General features: G+C 42.0%; 1 protein-coding gene across 1 annotated transcript in view; it reads right to left on the reverse strand.

Annotated features, from left to right (window-relative positions):
• GPR19 (G protein-coupled receptor 19) overlaps positions 1 to 22217 on the reverse strand; it is a 44329-nt gene that overhangs the window by 15867 nt on the left and 6245 nt on the right. The window contains exon 3 of the mRNA XM_010371007.2: positions 9251 to 9407. The gene's annotated coding sequence lies outside the window, so the exon portion shown is untranslated. The remainder of the gene's footprint in view (positions 1 to 9250; positions 9408 to 22217) is intronic.

Below are 22217 nucleotides of genomic sequence, written 5' to 3' on the forward strand. Positions count from 1 at the left end.
AGCATTTCTTACATAATTGAATGTGAGTACTAAAATTCATACCAGTCATTCTATCACCTTCTACCCTACTAGCATCTGAAATATTAGAAAACCAAAAATCTTAAAGTGCTTTCTACTTCGCCTTACACATTGGGCTGGAGGCTAAGAAACCTGGGTTCTAATTCTGATTATAAGCACTCAACAAGTCAAGACACCCCGGTCTTATTTTTATTTCAGCATAAGGACCTTAAGTACATCAATCTCCCTGAACCTCTGTTTCCATATCTACAATATGCATGAGTTTGCCTAGTGATTTCTAAGGTCATTTCAGCTGTATGAGCAAAAAGTGACAGGTGGACATTGTTATCTGAGATGAGCTCATTTAATTTATAACCGACCACTTTCACCTGGCAGAGAGCTCGTCCTCAGAGTGCATTTTGATGGGAGGAGAGGGAAGTTGTTTAGGGCTGCTGGGGCCCAGCACTGAGAGTTTTTGATATCAAAGATCAGTAGCATGGGTCTCCAAAGGAAAGACGAATTTTCCCTAGGGTCCAGCCCAGACTTCACAGTAACTATCCTAGATGTGTCAACAACTTCTTACTGAAGATACCTTGCAAGAAGTGGTCTGGTCAAAGAGGACCTGCCACCTGTGTTTGCTTTCCATTCTAATACCAAGCCTCTCAGGGAAGAGAAACATTTCTAGAACCCCTGAGAGTCCTCTGTCAGTTTTCTACACCTTTCTTCCTAGTATGAGGTCTTTCAAATTCTGAAGAAAACAATTTGACCAAGGAATTTGCACCTCACTAAATTCAATTCATTACAACAAACATTTTTTGAACACCTGCTGTGTGCTCATTGAATTAGAGGGAACCAGTTGTTTTGGAGGTGAATGTTTGGTTTCATTTCTAAGTTCTGACTTCAGTATCAAGAGGCAAAGACTAGACTTATTAAAGTCAAAGCAAAGAACAATGAAGTAGTTGAGATTTACAGCTATTTGAAAAGAAGGTGAAGGACTTGTTAAGAAGCGAGTATCAGCACTGAGCAGGAAGTTAGTAAGCATTGTTTCTCAGGAGCAGTCACCTTCTGTCTCACATCTTATTCATATCAACATTCCGGGTAAATTGATCTGTACCACTGTCCTCAGTCAGGGTTTTCTAGAAAGTAACCTTCAAGTTTATGAAGCAGATGTTATTTATTTATTTATTTATTTTGAGACAGAGTCTCATTCTATCTCCCAGGCTGGAGTGCAGTAGTGCGATCTTGGCTCACTGCAACCTCTGCCTCCTGGGTTGAAGCGATTCTTGTGCCTCAGTCTCCCGAATAGCTGGAATTACAGGCATGTGCACCACGTGCAGCTAATTTTTGTATTTTTAGTAGACATGGAAAATGAAAAATGAAAGTCTTCCATTTATATTTGTATATTTGCTCTATTACTTGAGAATTTTCAATTCTGCATTGTACAATGTTGGCCAGGTTGGTCTTGAACTTCTGGCCTCAAGTGATCCACCCGCCTTGGCCTCCCAAAGTGCTGAGATTACAGGCGTAAGCCACTGCACCTAGCTGCAGATGTTAAATTTAATGTCTCATTAACGTGTATTTTTTCATGGACAAATTATGTGACTATATGAAAACATGGCTAAACATGTATTTTCATATATTTCACATGGATAATATATACAGTGCCATCTGTTTTTAGACAGTTTATAAATGATCATTTCTCAGTGCTTCTTAATTCAATTCTCTCTGCATATCAGTAATGGTTGATTCAAATCACCTATGCTGGCTAGGCGGGTGGCTCACACCTGTAATCCCAGCACTTTGGGAGGCCGAGGCAAGTGGATTGATCACCTGAGGTCAGGAATTGGAGACCAGCCTGACCAACATGGTGAACCCTGTCTCTACTAAAAATACAAAAATTAGCTGGGCGTGGTGGTGGGCGCCTGTAATCCTAACTACTTAGGAGGCTGAGGCAAGAGAATTGCTTGAAGCTGGGAGGTGGAGGTTGCGGTGAGCCGAGATCGCACCAATGCACTTCACCCTGGGTGACAAAAAAAAAAAAAAAAAAGGCCGGGCGCGGTGGCTCAAGCCTGTAATCCCAGCACTTTGGGAGGCCGAGACGGGCGGATCACGAGGTCAGGAGATCGAGACCATCCTGGCTAACACTGTGAAACCCCGTCTCTACTAAAAAATACAAAAAACTAGCCGGGCGAGGTGGCGGGCGCCTGTAGTCCCAGCTACTCGGGAGGCTGAGGCGGGAGAATGGCGTAAACCCGGGAGGCGGAGCTTGCAGTGAGCAGAGATCCGGCCACTGCACTCCAGCCCGGGTGACAGAGCAAGACTCCATCTCAAAAAAAAAAAAAAAAAAAATCACCTATGAAGCAATTTTCAATCTTTCTTCTTCAGAGGCACATGACAAATGTGTTCATATGTGTGATATACCCCCATATATCCAGAATTATGTGCAATTCTAGGAGTTCGACCTGTTAATTTCAACCCTTTAATCTCCATCTAAGAAATCATACTGAAAAAAACATTATGTATATATCCTGAAATTTATTGGAATTAAAAAAAAACAATGATACTTTATTTATTAGTAAGCAGTTATTTGCAACATGCTCTGTTTGAGACACAGCAATATATTTTGACACCTTTGTTGATATACACTGTCCTGATAGGCCACAAGTGTACACATGAAATCTAAATTCTTGAAGGCTAAGGTGCTTGGCACAGAGAACCAGTGAGAAAAGTGCAGTTATTCTCCCTCCTGGGCAACTGTGAGCTTGTAACTAGTTCTCTGAGTCTACTAATAAGCATTTAATAAGAATCTACTAATGAGCACTTTTCTTGATCCATAAAGCCACTGACATTCCAGCAAAGTTTCATGGCCTGCACCCAAATTTGAAGATTTATTTCTCCCTTTGGATATAGAACAAAATGACTTTATGTGCATTTTATTTCACTTTATTGAGTTGGTGCAAAAATAATTGCAGTTTTTCCCATGAAAAGTAATGGCAAAAACTGCAATTACTTTTACACCAACCTAATATTTTATTTTGAGACAGAGTTGCACCCTGTTACCCGGGCTGGAGTGCAGTGGTGTCATCTCAACTCACTATAGCCCCTGCCACCTGGGTTGGAGAGATTCTTGTGCATCAGCCTCCTGAGTAACTGGAATTACAGGCGCACGCCACCATTCCCAGCTAACTTTTGTATTTTTTGTAGAGATGGGGTTTCACCATGTTGTCCAGCTGCTCTCAAACTCCTGGCCTGGAGTGATCTGCCCACCTCGGCCTTCCAAACTACTGGGATTATAGGCAGAAGCCACCGCGTCTGGCTCTTTATGTGCATTTTAAATAGGAAGAGGCTATACAATATAGTGGCCGAGAATGCAGGTTCTAGACTAGTGGTTCTCCATCAGAGATAATTCTGCCTCATAGTGAACATTTGGAAATGTCTAGAGACATTTTTGGTTGTCATATCTGGGAGAGGGAAGTGTTACTGACACCCGGTAGGTAGAAGCCACAGATGCTGCTAAACATTCTACAATGGGTTGGGCACAGTGGCTCATGCTTGTAATCCCAGCACTTTGGGATTTTGGGAGGCTGGGGTGGGAGGATCACTTGAGGCCAGAAGTTTAAGACAAGCCTGGGCAACATAGTGAGTCCCTGTCTCTATCAAAAAAAAAAAAAAAAAAAAAAAAAAAAAAAAAAAAAAAAGGCTGGGCATGGTGGTGCATGCTTACAGTTCCAGCTCTTTGGAAGGTTGAGGTGGGACCATCATAGACCTAAAGGGAAAAAACTAACACGCAGAAGATAGGGCATGCTGGGCCCTAGGAGTTTGAGCCTAGGAGTTTCAGGCTGCAGTGAGCCACGATTGTACCACTGCACTCAAGACTGGGTGACAGAGTGAAACCTTGTCTCTGGAAAACAAACAAACCCAAAACACGCGGCCGGGCGCGGTGGCTCAAGCCTGTAATCCCAGCACTTTGGGAGGCCGAGACGGGCGGATCACGAGGTCAGGAGATCGAGACCATCCTGGCTAACACGGTGAAACCCCGTCTCTACTAAAAAATACAAAAAACTAGCCAGGCGAAGTGGCGGGCGCCTGTAGTCCCAGCTACTCGGGAGGCTGAGGCAGGAGAATGGCGTAAACCCGGCGGGCGGAGCTTGCAGTGAGCTGAGATCCGGCCACTGCACTCCAGCCTGGGCGACAGAGCGAGACTCCGTCTCAAAAAAAAAAACAAACCCAAAACACTACAATGACAAGGACAGTCCCCGACCCCCACCACAACAAAGAATTATCTGGCCCCAAATGCCAACGGTGCTAAGGTTGAGAAAGCCTGGTCTAGAGTCAGCCTGCTCGGGGTTCAAGTCACTTATAATCTGTATAGCTGTTGGTAAATTATTTTACATGTTTGTGCTTATTGAGTGTCTTCAACAATAAAATTAGAATAAATAAGGCCGGGCGCGGTGGCTCATGCCTGTAATCCCAGCACTTTGGGAGGCCAAGGCAGGTGGATCACAAGGTCAGGAGATCGAGACCATCCTGGATAACACAGTGAAACCCCATCTCTACTAAAAATACAAAAAAATAGCCAGGCGTGGTGGCGGGCACCTGAAGTCCCAGCTACTCGGGAGGCTGAGGCAGGAGAATGGTGTGAACCTGGTAGGCGGAGCTTGCAGTGAGCCGAGATCACGCCACTGCACTCCAGCCTGGGCGACAGAACATGACTCTGTCTCAAAAAAAAATAGTAATAAATAAAAAAATAAAATTAGAATAAATAATAACAATATTCATTTTATTGATTTTTTATAATAAAATAAATTACACAAGAAAGGAGCTAAAGACAATGTCTGGAACAAAGCAAGTGCTCAATAAATATTTGCTTTTGTTATCATTATATGCATTGAAAAAAAATTGAGAATACACCAAAATTTTAACAGTGATTGTTTCTAGGTGGCAAGATCATGACTGATTTTTATTGTCATTATCCTTTTATACTGCTTTATATTTTCCAAATTTTCTAGAATGATATTTGTATTAATCTAATATTCAAAAACATGTTTTAAAAGAATGCAGACAAAAGAACTTTACTTGTGATATAGTAAAAAAAGCACAGAATTTAAAAAGACCTAGATTCAGATCCTGACTCTACCTGCCATCTGTGGACACTGAACAGGTAAGTTAATCTCTTTGAGCTTCAGTTTCCTCAGTGAAAATTGGGGCTAATAATGCATATCATAGAGAGTTGCTATGAGAATTAAACATGACAGACATGCAGTGTCTGGAAGAGTATACTGAATGAAAGGCTCCAGGAGATGACTGCTTTAAAGGTTTGGTCAAGGGAAAATGACTCTACAAACAGGGAAATATATTAATGATGGTAACTCCCCTTTTGCCTTTTATTTTTTGTTTCTTGAGATAGGGTCTTGCTTTGTCACCCAGGTTGGAGTGCAGTGGAGCAATCACCGCTCACTGCACCCTCAACCTCCCAGGCCCATGCAATTTTCCCCCCTCAGCCTCCAGAGGAGCTGGGACCACAGGTGCGTGCCACCACACCCAGCTATTTTTGTAGATCTCCCTGGTTTTTGTTTTGTTTTTGTTTGGTTTTGGTTTTGGTTTTTGAGATGGAGTCTTGCTCTGTCACCCAGGCTGGAGAGCAGTGGCACAATCTTAGCTCACTACAACCTCCACCTCCCGGGTTCAAGCAATTCTCCTGCCTCAGCCTCCCCAGTAGCTGGGATTACAGGCACCTGCCACCATGCCCAGCTAATTTTTGTGTTTTTAGTAGAGATGGGGTTTCAGCATGTTGGCTGGGCTGGCCTAAAACTCCTGACCTTAAGTGTTCTGCCCACCTCGGCCTCCCAAACTGCTGGGATTACAGGCATGAGCAACCATGTCTGGCCTAAGGTCTCCCTATGTTTAGGCTGGTCTCAAATTCCTGGGCTCAAGCAATCCTCCCACCTTAGCCTCCCAAAGTACTGGGATTACAGGCATGAGTCATGGCACTCAGCCTCCCTTTTCCTTTTTAAGCCATCCTCTCAGAGATCACAACTCCCATGTCATCCAATTTTTTGCCTTGGCTGATAGAGAAGAAACTGCGTCCACACTCTGGTCCTTCTTTCTCCTCTTCCCTCCCTATATACACCCTAGGAACATATTTGATCATTTCCCCTGGCAGGCCCTGACTCATTTGGCAGGGTTTACTTGCAGGCAAGCTGTTGTGTCTGAAAGGCAGGACTCAGGTATCACTTTCTCATATTCTTCACCCATGCTCATTGTCTCTCTTCTTATTTCTGCTTTCACCCCTCACCTCTAGGTTGAAATCATATTTGGCAAGGCCTCTCCTCGAGGGGAAACCTCTCCACTTTCTCTCCCTCTGTTCTATCCTCCCATTTAGCTGGTTGACTAGGTTGCCCCCTTTTAGATTCCAGAGGGATGCGTAGGAAGCGCAGCTAGGCTTCCAGATCCATGCCTCATGTGTGTGCTAGCCCTGCTTATCTGAGAAGCCCTGCATGTGTGGGGGGCATGTAGCACTTGTCAGCTGGTTTGTGCTTCCATCAGGGCTGTTGTCTCTTTTGTGCAGCTCGCTCAGCAGGTAATGCTTGAGGTGAGCAGCATGAGCTGGTAGAATTCAAGGACCCACACCTTATCTATAACCCCTTAATGATTTAATTAGATAGAAAAATCATAGGTTATATTTGTGTATATTATCAGGAGGGTGACTATTTTAAGCCTTACTATCTTGCTAATTTGAATTTAAATCCTGACCAAGCTTTCAAAATGCCCCAGGACAATCTTCTTCATAAAGAACAATGTTCTTCACTCATGCCATGGTTTGGGAAAGGCAGTCTGATCCTAACCCACACTGACCCTCAAGATCCCAGAGTTCCCTAGGAAAGAGTCCTGCAGTCCTGTGAGCTTTCTATACAGAGTTCTAAGGACTGGGAGCCAGACTGAATTAGGAGAGAATTGCCTGGGGCAGGAGTTGACTTCTCAAGACATTCACTCTCAAACTGAGTTGAACTGTTTCAACACTTGGAGATGGGACCACGCAAAGCATCAGAAGAAAATAAGACTGTTAGGGGTGCTTCCATCTAGATATGAATAAAAATATCAGGAGAACTTCATTCTAAATGTAAATAAAAATGTCAGGGGGATTGGTGATCTCCAGGAAATAATTTATGTATACTTTCTAAACTCTAATTTGCTGCTGCTCCAGGGCCAGTCTAACTATATAAACTTCAGACATAATTTTGACTGTTACCAAGTTCTTACTACACATGTGTCTCCTCACTGTCCTCCCTATAAATACATGCAAAATAAAACAGGCATGGACTCCCAAATTGGCACCAGCAGAATACTGTCATTGTTTTGAGTCTTCTCAGACCTCATTCACAAGAGTATATTGAGAGCTCACCATAAATCAGGCCTAGTGATAAGTGCTAGAAATCCAAAGAGGAAAGGATACCATCCCTCAAGAAGCTCATTCATGTGTCTATAATAGCATAAAAGTGTTACTTGTCCCAGGGAAACGTAGATTTCAGCAGGGATCAAAGGCTTAAGCTAAAAGACTAAAGTTCAATATTGTGGAGGACACAATTACTTTTTAAAGTACTGCGCAATGAAACCCTGAAGGGAACTAGTAACTTTTTAGTTTTTCCATAGCTTATAGCAATCGGATCAGTCATCTTTTATTATCAAAGGCCAGAAGGAAATCCACACAGATCAAAAAAGGAAATCTCTATATCTCAGAAATTTCTAGCAGTTAAAAAAAGTTATTAGCAAATCTCCTCTTTTACCCTTAAAAACCTAAAATAATTTGCAAAATAAACCTATTCCCTTATTTTAAGGTATAATATCATTTTAAAACAATACATCCAGTCAGTTTGATATTACAGTTTATATACATAGTTTTAGAAGTTTTTAATCTATTTATTTTATTTTGAGAACTAGGTAGGTGCTTTTAAAGACAACATGCTTAGGCTGGCCTTGCCGGGTTCTGAGGATGGAAGAGTGTTTCTAGGTTCGATTTTTAAAAAAAACCCATGACATAATTCCAGATTTCTTTTTCTTTAGACATCAATTGGTCACCATAGTAACATAGCATTTTACTATAGAGATCTATACAGCACAAGGGAAACAGAACAGCAATTACTTACTGGGTTACTTGGGGGTACAGAATGTGACTACAGGGATAATTTAAGATTAAATATAGATTTCTCTGGCAATCTGTTTTAGCAAAGCAAGCTGATTCAATCTTCTAGTAGCGTCAGTTGAACGAAATTTGAAGCCAAATTGACTGCTGACATCATTTGAAATAATATGAGGAGGCAAGCAGCATAGCTCAGTGGTTAAGAGCATGGGCTTTGGGTTCAAGCTTCATAGGTCCAAGTTCTGTTTCTACTATTTGCTAGCTGTGTGACCTTGGGAAAGTTCCCTAACTTCTCTGTGCCTCTGTTTCTTCATCTCTAAAATGTGGGTAATAAAACCTTCCTCAAAGGGTTTTTATAAGGATTCAATGACTGTTTGTGCTTAGAAGAATGCCTTGCACATTAGCAAGAACTTTCTTAAGTATTTGTTAAATAAAGACATAATAAAATTTAAAGGGGCCTCTCTCTTTGTGCTGAAAATAGTCAAAGACATGAAAATTTGAGTTCATGGCTGATTATTTTAGCCTATAACTTTGATAGATTCCTTTGAGAACTTCCCTAGGGTCTTGTGGCTAGCAATTCTACAAGATGTGAAATTCTGTGGCCGTCTACTGTCCTAAATCAGAGCTGGGAACAATCACCAGCAGCCCTGGTACCAGGAACATCAGAAGGAAGATGATCACATAGCACAAAGGAACAGCATGCCTGCCCACTTTGGCTCCCCAAGCCACTGCCAATAACCTCTGGGCATAGCATAAGCAGCTGAAAACGGATGAAACAGGTTTTTATTGCAGTGATGCTGAAACCTAGTTGGTTTTGGTAATTTTTTCCCCTCTTTCCAGGATTCAAGGGGAAAAAATCCTTTTCATCAATGAGTGCTTTGTTTCATTAATTATCACCATACACAATTTCCATTCAATTTTTCAACAGGCACATACTCTGACAAATTTTCATTTTACAGAACTACCTAGGCATCTTTTCTGGACTGGTAACAAACCTAAAGCCTCTAACCAGCATCTAAGGCAGGACAAAATCTCTAAATTGCCTGGAGAAAAATAAGGCATTATGTCCTCTGAGCCAAATTTCAGTCGCAATACCAAGGGATTCCTATCACATACCTTCATCCGGACTTGATTTCAGAGACGTTCTCCTTAGATCTTCTTGGTCAGGAATAGCCCTTGCATACGAGTTTGGAGAATGCCATAAACCACCAGGAAAGCCTGGAAACACATTCATTTCTGTCCTCTGCCTTTCCCTTGGCTCACAGCCTGCTTCCTGTTAGGGAGACAAGATGACGCTGTGCAGGGTAGACTGTTAAACCATCTTCCCGCCCCCAGCCCCACTCTCTTGTTGCCCCTCCTTTCTCCTTTCCAAGGCTCTGGAATGTGTCACATGGGAAATGGATCATGTGGCTGAAGGGGAGAATGTGGCCATCTTCTCCCTCCCTTCCCCCACTTTTCCTTTCAGGAGCAAAGCAGCAGAAATCTCTGCCCTGATTGGCTCAGACCAAAAATCTCCATATGAAAAGGGGAAGATTCAATCACCCAAACCTCCTTCCTTCTCTATTTTTTTTTTCTTTCTATCTGAAGATTTTATCCTGACCATTCAGAGTTGCTCAGTATGGAAGATAAATGATGCTTTCTTAACCTCAACCCCTCTCTTTCTTTCTTACAGTCAGTACCCTGACCTGGCAAGGTGTTCCTTAACCTGCCCTCTGGATCCCCCTTAGCACACATGTGGGACAATGGAGTGTTCAGCACCACGGACAGCATTACACCCCCTTCAGTGCTTGTTAAAGCCATTTGTCTATTTCACTCTCAAGTAAATAATAATATTTTTAAAAATTTCCCTGAGGTCCTGTGCCTAAATATAAACCACATCATATGTTTAGGGCTCTGACTTCCCCTACTATCAGTTTACTGTTACCTTATAAACACAAACATAATTTTTATATTTCCTTAAACCCAAAAGACTATCCCATACCTACCTCCCTGTCCCCATCCCATCACCCATCCTCACCCTTTAAATATGATCTATTTTTTTGTGTGTGGGGGGGGAGGGAGATTTCTGTAACATAGTTTACTGTATGCCCAAGTATCTGTGCTTATGGGGAAAACCACAGAAACACACAGGAATTCTGGGGTATACAAGTCTAGATATTGTTAGCCCCATCCCTAGGTCTCAGGCAAGGCTGAAGTGGAGAGGCAGGGAGGGAGCCTGGTTGGAGCTGTTTTGTGCAGGGTCTATCCTGCTTTGCTGACGTCCTCGTTGCCATGGTGCTAGGTAACTGCTGAAGAGGATGATTTCTTTTAAAACCGGTCACCATGGGACCCTGCTGACTAAAGAAAGGAAGAGGGAAAAGGGCTGAATTGCTGAGGAGGGATTTCAACTAGCATTCTCAGAGCCAAATTGGATTGCTCTTGGTCCTCAATCTTGAAAGGAATCTAGGAATTAGTATGGACACTGCAATAGTTACTCTCCCCATCCTCCACTGCTTCTTTCCTTCAAAATCTAGTTAGGGGCAACTGAATGAGAATTCCAGCTTCACAGATTGACCCTGAAGTGCCATCACAGGGTGGTGGAAAGAACTCAAGAAATCTGTTTCTCCTCAGGTTAAAACATCTGACCTTTGGGAAGCCATTATCTAAGTCCTAACAGCCTTAATTGGGAGATACTTTATAACCACACCTGATTGTCCATACTAGGAACAATGTGTGGATTCTTTATAACACTATGGGAGAAAAGACAATTTTTAAAATGTGAGTTGCCGAATTACTTTAAATAAATACAAATTTTATTAATACTTGGATAGCATTTGGACTACTCCAAGTCAGAAATATAAACTGGCTATACATTTGTCTCCTAACACTGGCATATAACTTATTGTTTCTAATTCAGAATCCTAACCAAGGCAGTTCAGAATATTTATTTTTTGAAAGAGGAATGCTGACTTGCAATGTGTAAAAACGAAAAATTTGTAAGCAAAGAGGTGGCACAGGGAAGCTGGAGTATAATTTTCAAGAAACTGAAGGTTCTTCCTGGATCAACATCCTCATCGTATTTTCTACTTTCATTTTAGGAGGAGTGAGGTTAATTCTAGTTTTCCTATATAAGACTCAGAGAAATTCAACTGTTAATTTTAACACTTGACATTTTAAGAAAATTCATTTATCAAGAAAGTTAGATATTGAAGAAATTCTTTGAGTCAGCAGGCTGGTGACTTGGATATCATCTCCTCTCTTAGTCAAGAATAATTACAACAACAATAAAAACAACTAATATTTAACATGTGCCAGGTATTTACATACATTATGTCATTTAATCCTATCAACCCAACAAGACGAGTACTATTACTGGCATTTCTGTTTTACAGATGAAGAAATGGAGGCTTGGGGGGATAAGTAATGTGCCCAAAGCTGCATAGTGTGGGAGTTAGGATTTGGAACCACTGACTCAGCCTCCAGAGCAGGCATAGTGTACTATTCTCCATCATGAATAGACTAGACTAAAATAACTGGTCAATTTAATGTGTTGTGACATACTACTATGGCCCCTTGACACGAGAAATCACAAAGATTGTTTTAAATTATTTGAGACCAAAAAAATGGCCAATGTATTTATTCCTTCCAGGATGACTGCATGTATATATTACAGCTTAATGATATTTAAAATCATTTTGTAAGGAGCCATAACCCAAAATTTTGTTAAGGATGGTCATAAAACATGTTACATAATATACTAATTCTGCTTAAAAGATATTGCCAAAGTTATAATCACCAAACTTACTCCTGACATTGGAAGAAGATAAGGAAACAGTTGTCTTCTATCCGAACGCACAAAATTCCACAATACTTGTGCACCTGGGGTAATATTCTGAACATGAGTAATGTGATCTTTTTCTCATCTGCCTGGGGAATCCATTTGCCCTGGAGATAGGGTTTTGGCACTGTTTAGATGTTACAAAAGGAATTGAAAAAAAGAAATTAATATTTGGCTTCTGAAATTCAAAATAGCAACAATACAATAGGCTTGAAATCCAGGCTATTGTTTTGAAAGCCAGTTCTAAATTCCTTTATTTCTGTCCTTAGCTTGTCATCAACCAAACCTGGAAGACTTTGCTCAGTGTTCTGTACTATAGACCTCTGGCTTCATGCAAAAACTTTCCAAGAAGTCCCAAAGCATGCAGAGTTTTATGGGAACTAATTTCTAGATCCTCAACTTCTACAAGTATACATTCTAAAACAGCTTTTCTGAGAACTGGTGCAGTCGGGATGCCATGCTCGTTTTTGGTTTCCACTTAGCTTTTCTTCCATCTTACCATAGATTGCCGAACCTCTCTTCCACCTTTACTTCAAATCCTGTATTGCCTGAATTTTAAAACCTCCTGGGGACCAAACATAGGAATAACTGAAAATACTGGGGATAGTATTGAGAAAGTGAATAGCTCCAATAACTGGGTAACAAATCCTTTTAAAAATCAGGAGCTTTCCAAGTGCTTTCAACAAAATTGGAAACAAACCACTACCCAGTGGTCCACTGAGAAATTCATTAAAATGGTTTTCTTAAAAGATGCTCTTACCGGGCACAGTGGCATGTGCCTTTGTTCCCAGCAACACAGAAGGCTGAGGTGGGAGGATCGCTTGCACCCAGAAGGTTGAGGCTTCAGTGAGCTCTGATGATGCCACTGCACTCTAGCCTGGGAGACAGAGCTAGACTCTGTCTCTTAAAAAAAGAAAGTTCTTCTTTACAGAAAAATGCTAGTTAATAAATACAGACTACTACAGTTAGAACACCATTTTTGCAACCCCCAGTGAAATAACTGACTCAGGAAAAGATCACAAAAGGTGTTCAAAGCATAAGATGAAAAGTTGTTGAACAGGTTCTTTGCAGCTTACAAAGTGCAAAGGGTTGTGTTGTCCTTTTTCAATGGAGTGATGGGGGGGGGGTCATCATCTTACCAAGTGACCAAATTTCGTGTTACTAATAGTGAGATAAGCTGAAATTACGTGCCTAACATGAAATGATGTAACCTACTCAATGTTACTGAAGTATTCTTTCTAAAAATGTTTAACCTGAATATAATCAAATCTATACATATAATGTTGAGGTTTTTTTTTTTTTTAATAAAAAGGCAAGGGTTGGAGAAACAAGTTATAAGATATTATGAGGAAATAATCAGCCAAATTGAGAATGCAGAATAGCCTACAAGACTTAGACTCATCAAAAAGTCAAATCATGAGATAAAAGGCTGCCTACCACAGTGAGTTACCTCCATGTTGAGAGCAGTGCTCAGGGTAAGGGACTTCTGCCTTGACTCCCTTTTTGAGACAACTGCCCAAGTCCCTCATACCTCATTCCTTGCATTTCTATGGCTGTTCAGGCCAAGTCCACAATAGCATGGTCAGACAGAGATATGACAATCAATGATTCCAAGCCTTTCTGTTCCCTTGAAGGATGCTTGCAGGGGCCATTGAAAATAATATGCTAAGAATAGATAAGGCTCAAGGACAGTATCTCTAGCTAGTTGCACTTTCAGTGAACTCCAGTAGTCAAGGACAGTATCTCTAGTTGAACTTTTAATGAACTCTAGTAGGCGCCAAGAAGGCAGACAAAATAAGAAAGAGCTTAGAGACAAGGAACTAAGTAGAAGGTTACATCTGGGTGCAGAAAGTTTGTTTTGCATTGTGTTATTTTTGCTGACGTGGGATTTATGGAGTATAAATAAAGTGAGGCGGAGGCTCTAGGCGCGGCCGCCATGTTCTCTGTCTTTGTCTCTTGTGTCTGTTCATTCTCCACCACCCCCAGCACGGTCCCCAATAAGTGGCGCAGCGAGCAGGGTGCACAGGGTGAGTAGTGGGGAACAAGAAGGGGAACCCCCTAGGAGCGGGTAAAACCCAGGAATTGTTAAGGGGAACCTTCTTAAGCTTTCATTATGGGGAATTCCAGTTCCTTGGCCTCAGAATATTTAAGATTATTACAAGGGCTTTTACTTTCTATTGGGGTTGATGCAAAAGAGAGAACTTTGTGGAAATTGTTTGCTCATGTGGAACAACATTGCTCTTGGTTTCAATATCAAACTGAAGTACAATTAAATAAGCGAGAGTGGCAACAGGTTGTTAAGACCCTTCGTCAAGCGCATCAGCGCGGCAATGTAATGTCAGCACCTTTGTGGGCCCTTTGTGCCTCTATTACTCAGGCTTTGGAGCTCTTAGAGACAGACTCTGAAAAGGGGGAAGGCGGGGATGAGGAGTCTTTGAAGTCTCCAATAGCCATTTCCCCTCCTTTAGATAATTCTGTAACTGAAGGAGAAGGTCCTTTGTGTGATAATGTGTCTCATGAAAAGGAATCAGAAATTCAAAAGGAGCTTCAGCCGGTTGTTCAATTGTTACAACAAATTTTACAATTGCAGTTATCTCCCCCTCAACCTTCTCCTCCACCCACTCCTGTTTTTACTTTTCCCGTGGTTCATCCACCCCCATCAGTACCTAAGGCGGAGGAGGAGGATAGTTTTCCACCACCACCACCGCCGATGGAAATGCTGCCTCGTTCAGGCACGGTTTTTGCTGTTCCCGCTTCTACTGCTAAAGCTGTAATTAAGGTATTGGATTCTCAAGAGGATGAGGATGCTCTACAATTGTTCCCCATTATTAGGCAACCTTTTGGTCCTAATGACCAATTTCCTCAAGGGGGTATAAATGTGCAGTATAATGTTCTTCAATTTAAATTTCTTAAAGAAATGAAGGCAGCTGTTGCTAATTATGGCCCTCAATCTCCTTTTGTCATGGGGCTTCTAGATTCTTTCTCCTCTGAGAATTTGTTTTTGCCTCTTGATTGGGAGACTTTGTGGAAGGCTGTTTTGGACCGCTCTCAGGGGCTTTAGCTACGCAGTTGGTGGCTGGAAGATGCCAAAGAGCAGGCCCGCCGCAATGCCGCTAGAAATCCTCCAGGACCAACAGAGGAGCAATTAACAGGCACTGGTCAGTTTGCTACTGTAGCGGCTCAATCTGGACTTGAGGACGTGGCATTATCACGAGTTAAAGCACTTTTTTTAAAGGCTTGGTGTAAAGTAGAACCATCAGGAAAAACTGCCTTGTCTTTTGTTAAGATTTTGCAGGGCGCAAACGAACCTTATCCTGACTTTGTGGCTCGGCTCCAAGATGCTGTAATAAAGACTGTGGGTAGTGGGGCTGCAGGCCAAATCCTGGTAACCACACTAGCTTTTGAGAATGCTAATCAGGAATGTCAGAGGTTGTTGCGTCCTCTAAAGGCTGCTGGAAACTTACAAATAGAAGATTTTATTACAGCCTGTGCAGGAGTGAGAGGGGCTGCCTACAACGCTCAGTTGTTTGCTGGAGCTTTATCTAAGGCATTCATGGGAAAAAAGGAAGTTTGCTTCCAATGTGGAAAGACCGGTCATTTTAAAAAGGAGTGCCATAAGTTATCTAATAGGAGTGACTCCTCCAAAGTAGAATTTAAAAAGCTTCCTACTGAGCCCTGTCGTTGTTGCGGCCAAGGGGGACACTGGACTACTGAATGTCACTCTAAAGTGGACAAAAATGGTAATTCTCTCACCTCCGGATCGGGAAACTTGCAGAGGGGCCCTTCAGCTTGGGGCCCCAACAACAATACAAGCCCTCTTCATTTGCAATTTCCAGTCAGCTCAGGGGTCCAGCATCAGCAGGTCAGTCAGCCAATGTTAACCCCCAATTTTCATTAGCTCAGCTTTTCTCTGCTACTTCCGGTAGCACTGCTGCTGATGTGGCGATTTTACAGGCTGTTGAACTCACCCCAGAAATGGGAGTTGTTAAATTGGCTACAGGTGTTTTTGGGCCATTACCTCCACATACTGTTGGATTGCTTATAAGACGCAGTAGCAGCATTTTACAGGGTTTACAAGTTCATTTGGGTGTTATAGATTCTGATTATAAAGGGGAAATTCAAATTATGGCTCAGGCTCATAAACCTATTTCCCTGAAAGAGGGGCAGCGAATTGCACAACTCCTTGTACTACCCTATTTTCAGTTTCCTTCACGGAGGCAAGAAAGAACCGGAGGTTTTGGAAGCACGGGTAAACATATTTTTTGGGAAACTTTAGTAACTCAACAAAAACCTTTGTTTCCCCTCGAAGTAGAGGGACAAATTTTTCAGGGCTTGGTCGACACTGGAGCTGATGTTTCCATTATTGCCTCTGATCAATGGCCTTTGCAGTGGCCTAAACAGCCTGTTGCTGTTTCTCTTACAGGATTAGGTTCCGCCTCTGAAGTGTACCAAAGTTCTCAATCCTTAAATTATCGAAGGCCGGATGGTCAAATGGCCCAAGTTCAGTTTTATATTGTTCCTATTACCCTAAATTTATGGGGGTGAGATTTATTGCAACAATTTGGAGCTTTTGTTTCTATTCCTCATGTCTCTAATTCTGCCAAGAATATGATGTTCCGCATGGGCTACAATCCCCTTGAAAAATCTTTAAACATATAGCCACTGTTCAGCAGCCTCAAGCCCTTCCCTTGACATGGAAAACTAATATTCCTGTATGGGTTGAACAGTGGCCTTTAACACGTGAGAAGCTTGAGGCCTTGGAAAACTTAGTTCAGGAACAATTATCCCTAGGTCATATAGAACCTAGTACTTCTCCATGGAATTCCCGTCTTTGTAATTAAGAAAAAAAACGGTAAATGGAGACTATTGACAGATCTTCGTGCTATTAATGCATGTATTCAACCCATGGGATCCTTACAACCTGGCCTTCCTAACCCTTCTATGATTCCTCAAGATTGGTTACTTATGGTTATTGATTTAAAAGATTTTTTTTTCTATTCCTTTGGATCAAAAAGATTGTGAGCGTTTTGCCTTCTCTGTCCCTGTTTTTAATAATTCTCAGCCACTTTCTCGATATCAGTGAAAGGTTTTACCTCAAGGTATGTTAAACAGCCCTACCTTGTGTCAAGAATTTGTCCATCGAGCTCTGAATCCTGTTCGAAAATGTCATCCTTCTGTTCTTTTATATCATTATATGGATGACATTCTTCTTGCCACACCCACCAAAAAAGAGCAGCAAGATGCTTTTACATCCTTACAAACGCAGCTCTCTTTATACTCACTTAATATTGCCCCCAAAAAAATTCAAATAGATTTTCCTATTCAATATTTAGGTTATACCTTGGGAGCGTGAAATATTCGACCCCAAAAGATTCAAATTCGACGCGATCATTTAAAAACATTAAATGACTTTCAAAAGCTTTTAGGAGATATTAATTGGATGCATCCTGTTTTAGGAATACCAATGTATCAGTTACAACATCTTTTTTCTATTCTAGAAGGAGACAGTCACTTGGACAGCTCACGTCATTTAACTCCTTTGGCTTTACAGGAACTCCAGCTTGTAGAAGAACAACTTCAAAAGACCCATCTACATTATATCCTTCCCGACGTTCCCCTTTCCTTTTGTTTATTTCATACTTTACATTCTCCTACAGGTATGATTCATCTAACAAATCGGCCGTTAGAATGGATTTTTTTATCCAACAAAACATCTAAACGCTTGACTACTTATATCGATCGTTTAGCTGAATTGATCATCAAAGGACAGCATCGCTGTCGACAACTCTGGGGAGGAGATCCTTCCTTCATTATCTCTCAATTCACTCATAGTCAGATTACTTATCTTCTGGCCATTTCTGATTCTTGGCAAGTTGCTTGTGCCTCATTTGTCGGACAATTTTCTACCCAATATCCTAAGTCTCTGATCTTTTCATTTTTTAGATAGCATTCTGTGTTGCCTTTCTCACCAATATCTTTATTTCCTGTTCAAGGCCCTACCTTTTTTACTGATGCTAGTAACAATGGTAAAGCTGGATATTGGAGTGTTCATCAATCTCGAGTTACAGTTTATCCTTATCCCTTGGTGCAACAGGGAGAACTGTTTGCTATTCTCATGGTCTTACTTGATTTCCCTTCCACCAGTTGTAACATTGTTAGTGATTCTCAATACGCCGTGTATGTTACTTCTTATATTTCTCAAACCACTCTACCTCTTTGTGCTACTTCTTCTCTTCAAAAACTCTTTTCTTTGTTGTCCTCTACTTTGAGCCAACGTCGAGCTCCTTTATTCATCACTCATCTTCGTTCTCATTCTCAACTTCCTGGACCGTTAGTTCATGGTAATGCTCAGATTGATTCGCTTTTATTTTTATTTATTTATTTATTTATTTATTTATTTATTTATTTTTTATTTTTATTTTTTTTTGAGATGGAGTCTCGCTCTGTCGCCCAGGCTGGAGTGCAGTGGCCAGATCTCAGCTCACTGCAAGCTCCACCTCCCGGGTTTACGCCATTCTCCTGCCTCAGCCTCCCGAGTAGCTGGGATTACAGGTGCCCGCCACCTCTCCCGGCTAGTTTTTTTTTGTATTTTTTTAGTAGAGACGGGGTTTCACCGTGTTCGCCAGGATGGTCTCGATCTCCTGACCTCGTGATCCGCCCGTCTCGGCCTCCCAAAGTGCTGGGATTACAGGCTTGAGCCACCGCACCCGGCCACTTGATTCGCTTTTAATCGGCCACCTACAGGCTACAGAACAAGAACATGCTCTACATCACACTAATAGTTCTGGCCTTCAACGACGATTTCATTTAACTCGTAAACAAGCTCGTTCTCTTATTCGAGCTTGTCCTTCTTGTGCTCCTTTGAGCATTCCATCTTTCCTTCCTGGGGTTAATCCGCAAGGTACTCAAGTTAATCAGATTTGGCAAATGGACGTCACACACGTCCCTTCTTTTGGACGATTAAAGTATGTTCATCATACCATTGATACTTTCTCTCATTTTCAATGGGCAAATCCTTTGCCATCTGAAAAAGCTGATTCTGTTATTACTCATCTCTTAGCTTGTTTCGCCATCATGGGCATTCCTCTAATACTTAAAATTGATAATGCCCCTGCCTATGTTTCTCGTAAGTTACAAGTTTTCTTACAGCAATACAATATTCAACATCTCACCGGTATCCCGGGCAACAGTCAAGGTCAAGCCATCATTGAGCGTGCAAATTTAACCTTAAAAACTCAACTGCTAAAACAAAAAGGGGGAAATTAGTCCCCCAGAAATCAGATTTTAAAGGTTTTGTTTACCTTAAATTTTTTGAATCAATGGAGACAATTGCAGGACTCCGCTGCCGTAACTCATCTTTCCTCACCTCCCTCGGCGATAGTCCCCGCCGACAATTTAAAGGTTTGGTATCCTAATGAAGAAGGTAAGTATGCTCAGGGGCAAGTTCTAAAACAGGGACGGGGCTATGCTCTTGTCCTTACAGGGAGCGGACCTCAGTGGTTTCCTACAAGGCGATTGAAACCCTGTTGAAAAGAAAACTGGACTCAGCATGCATCTCTTCCTTTGTTGGATGTGCCTCAGCGGGGGACTTATTTCCCTTAGTGAGGCTTTGTATGAATATTGGACTTACATTCCCTTTCCACCCTTGTATCAGGGAGTCGCCTGGGGGGAGGCGGAAGTTAAGGTTTTCACCAATGACACTACTTGGATGCCGTCCCCCTATATGGACAAGGACAACACAGAACGGGAAACGGGAATAATAAACAGCACATACCAATTTGGAGTGGAAGGACTTCTGATTTGCATGGGAAATAGTCCTCATTGTCTCCAGAAATCACATGAAGCTTGGGCTGTTCGCTATAATCATAGCCATGTGGCTGCCAATACTGTTACTATTGTAACTAGAAGTTTTCATTATAATCATACTGTATATATTAATGAGACTATTCCTAGTTCCTTACCTTTTTGTCCTATTCCAGAGGTTTCCCCTAATATTGAGGTATTGGAGTGGCAACATTGTCAGGGAACTAAGCCCCAGATTTTATTAGAATATAATGGACTGCAAGTAATTGATTGGCGTGTGCACGGTGATTTTCAAACAAAATTTAGTCACATACCTTTGAAATGGCACCGGGTAAATAAAAGTATTGCTGCTGACGGTAATGAAACTTTGGTATGGCGTGAAGGAGGCTTGTCGCCACCTATGCCTCATCTTAGATACTCTTTACAAGTACAAAGTCATCTTTGGAAGTTATTAGCTGCAGGTGATGCCATTAGTACTTTTGTGGGGAATATGTCCCTTAATCTTTCTAACCCGAATAACCCCTTTCATATTCAATTACATCGGAATATCTCCCAATATACTATTGCTTGTGTCCGAAAGCCTTATCTATTGTTAGCGGGGAATTTAACATGGGATAATGATACGGGAATTGTTAATTGTACAGATACGTGTACATTTTTGTCTTGCCTCAAGCATTCCTGGTGGCACAACTTTACTGGGGATATTTATATCCTCAGGGCTCGCAAGGAAATTTGGCTACCTGTCAACCTTATGCGACCGTGGGGGTCATCACCTCTTGAAACTTATATTTGGACTTCCCTCCACCGGACCTGTCGTGCCCTTGGACTTATAGTCGCCTCGGTAATGGGCCTTGTCGCCATCACCTCCACTGCAGCCGTGGCAGGACTTGCTCTACATCAAAGCATACAAAATGCTGAATTTGTGCACCAATGGCATGAGCAATCTCATCGGTTGTGGCTTCAACAACGAAACATTGACTCTCAACTCGCTGAAAGATTGGACAACGTGGAGCAAGCCTTAACGTGGCTTGGAGATCAGCTCACTGTCCTCAGTACTCGAATAACATTGCAATGTGATTGGAACTCCACTCAATTTTGCGTAACACCTGTGCCTTTTAATGTTTCTCGGAATTGGACCGAAATCCGAAGATTATTAATAGGCCATAAAAATATTAGTTTGGACATCCAAGAACTCACTCAAAACATTTCCGAAGCATTTCGACAACAATTCCATGTATTGTCCAGGGCCGCTACCTTGCAGGAGCTGGGTCAAAGTTTTGCTGCCCTTAACCCATGGACCCAGATGAAAACGTGGATTTCTACCATCTCTGGAAGTATCTTGCTTTGGGCGCTCGGATTGGGTTTACTTCTCATGGTGATCCGATGCTCCCTCCGTCACATCCAAAAACAAAGGAAAACACAGGAACAAGTATGGGCTACCTTTCTAGGATTGAGGCAAAACAAAAAGGGGGAAATGCAGGGGCCATTGAAAATAATATGCTAAGAATAGATAAGGCTCAAGGACAGTATCTCTAGCTAGTTGCACTTTCAATGAACTCCAGTAGTCAAGGACAGTATCTCTAGTTGAACTTTTAATGAACTCTAGTAGGTGCCAAGAAGGCAGACAAAATAAGAAAGAACTTAGAGACAAAGAACTAAGCAGAAGGTTATATCTGGGTGCAGAAAGTTTGTTTTGCATTGTGTTATTTTTGCTGACGTGGGATTTATGGAGTATAAATAAAGTGAGGCGGAGGCTCTAGGCGCAGCCGCCATGTTCTCTGTTTGTCTTTGTCTCTTGTGTCTGTTCATTCTCCACCACCCCCGGCACGGTCCCCAATAATGCTGAACTAACAGCCAGTAGGCCTGCCACAACCAAGGCAAGGTAACCCCACAGCAGGGGCCAGGGGTACTGAGTCTGCCAGGGCAGGTGGCCAATACTCCCTGGGAGATTTTTCTGAATCCAAAGATGGGCCATGAGTTCACCAGCTACAGGCTTCAGCATCACAGGACAACATGTTCTCCAGGGATCAGGCAGACAAGGGGTATGTATTAGGTTGTTCTTGCATTGCTTTGAAGAAATACCTGAAATTGGGTAATGTGTAAAGAGGTTTAATTGTACAGTTTTGCAGACTGTATAGGAGGCATGGTGCCCACATCAGCTCAGCTTCTGGGGAGGCCTCAGGGAGCTTTTACTTATGGCGGAAAGTAAAAGAGAAACTTGCATGTCACATGGCGAAAGCAGGATCAAGAGAGAGAGTTGGGGGTGGTGCCACACACTTACACAGCAGATCTTGAGAGAATTCACTCACTATAGTGAGAATGGCACCAAGACACGAGGGATCTGCCCCATGACCCTAACACCTCTCACTAGGCCCCACTTCCAGTACCGGGGATTACAATTCAACATGATATTTGGCAGGGACATATATTCAAACTACATCAGGGTGTCATCCTGGAAACCTG

The sequence above is a fragment of the Rhinopithecus roxellana genome, chromosome 10 (genome assembly GCF_007565055.1).
Source record: "Rhinopithecus roxellana isolate Shanxi Qingling chromosome 10, ASM756505v1, whole genome shotgun sequence".
Classification (NCBI taxonomy): domain Eukaryota; kingdom Metazoa; phylum Chordata; class Mammalia; order Primates; family Cercopithecidae; genus Rhinopithecus; species Rhinopithecus roxellana.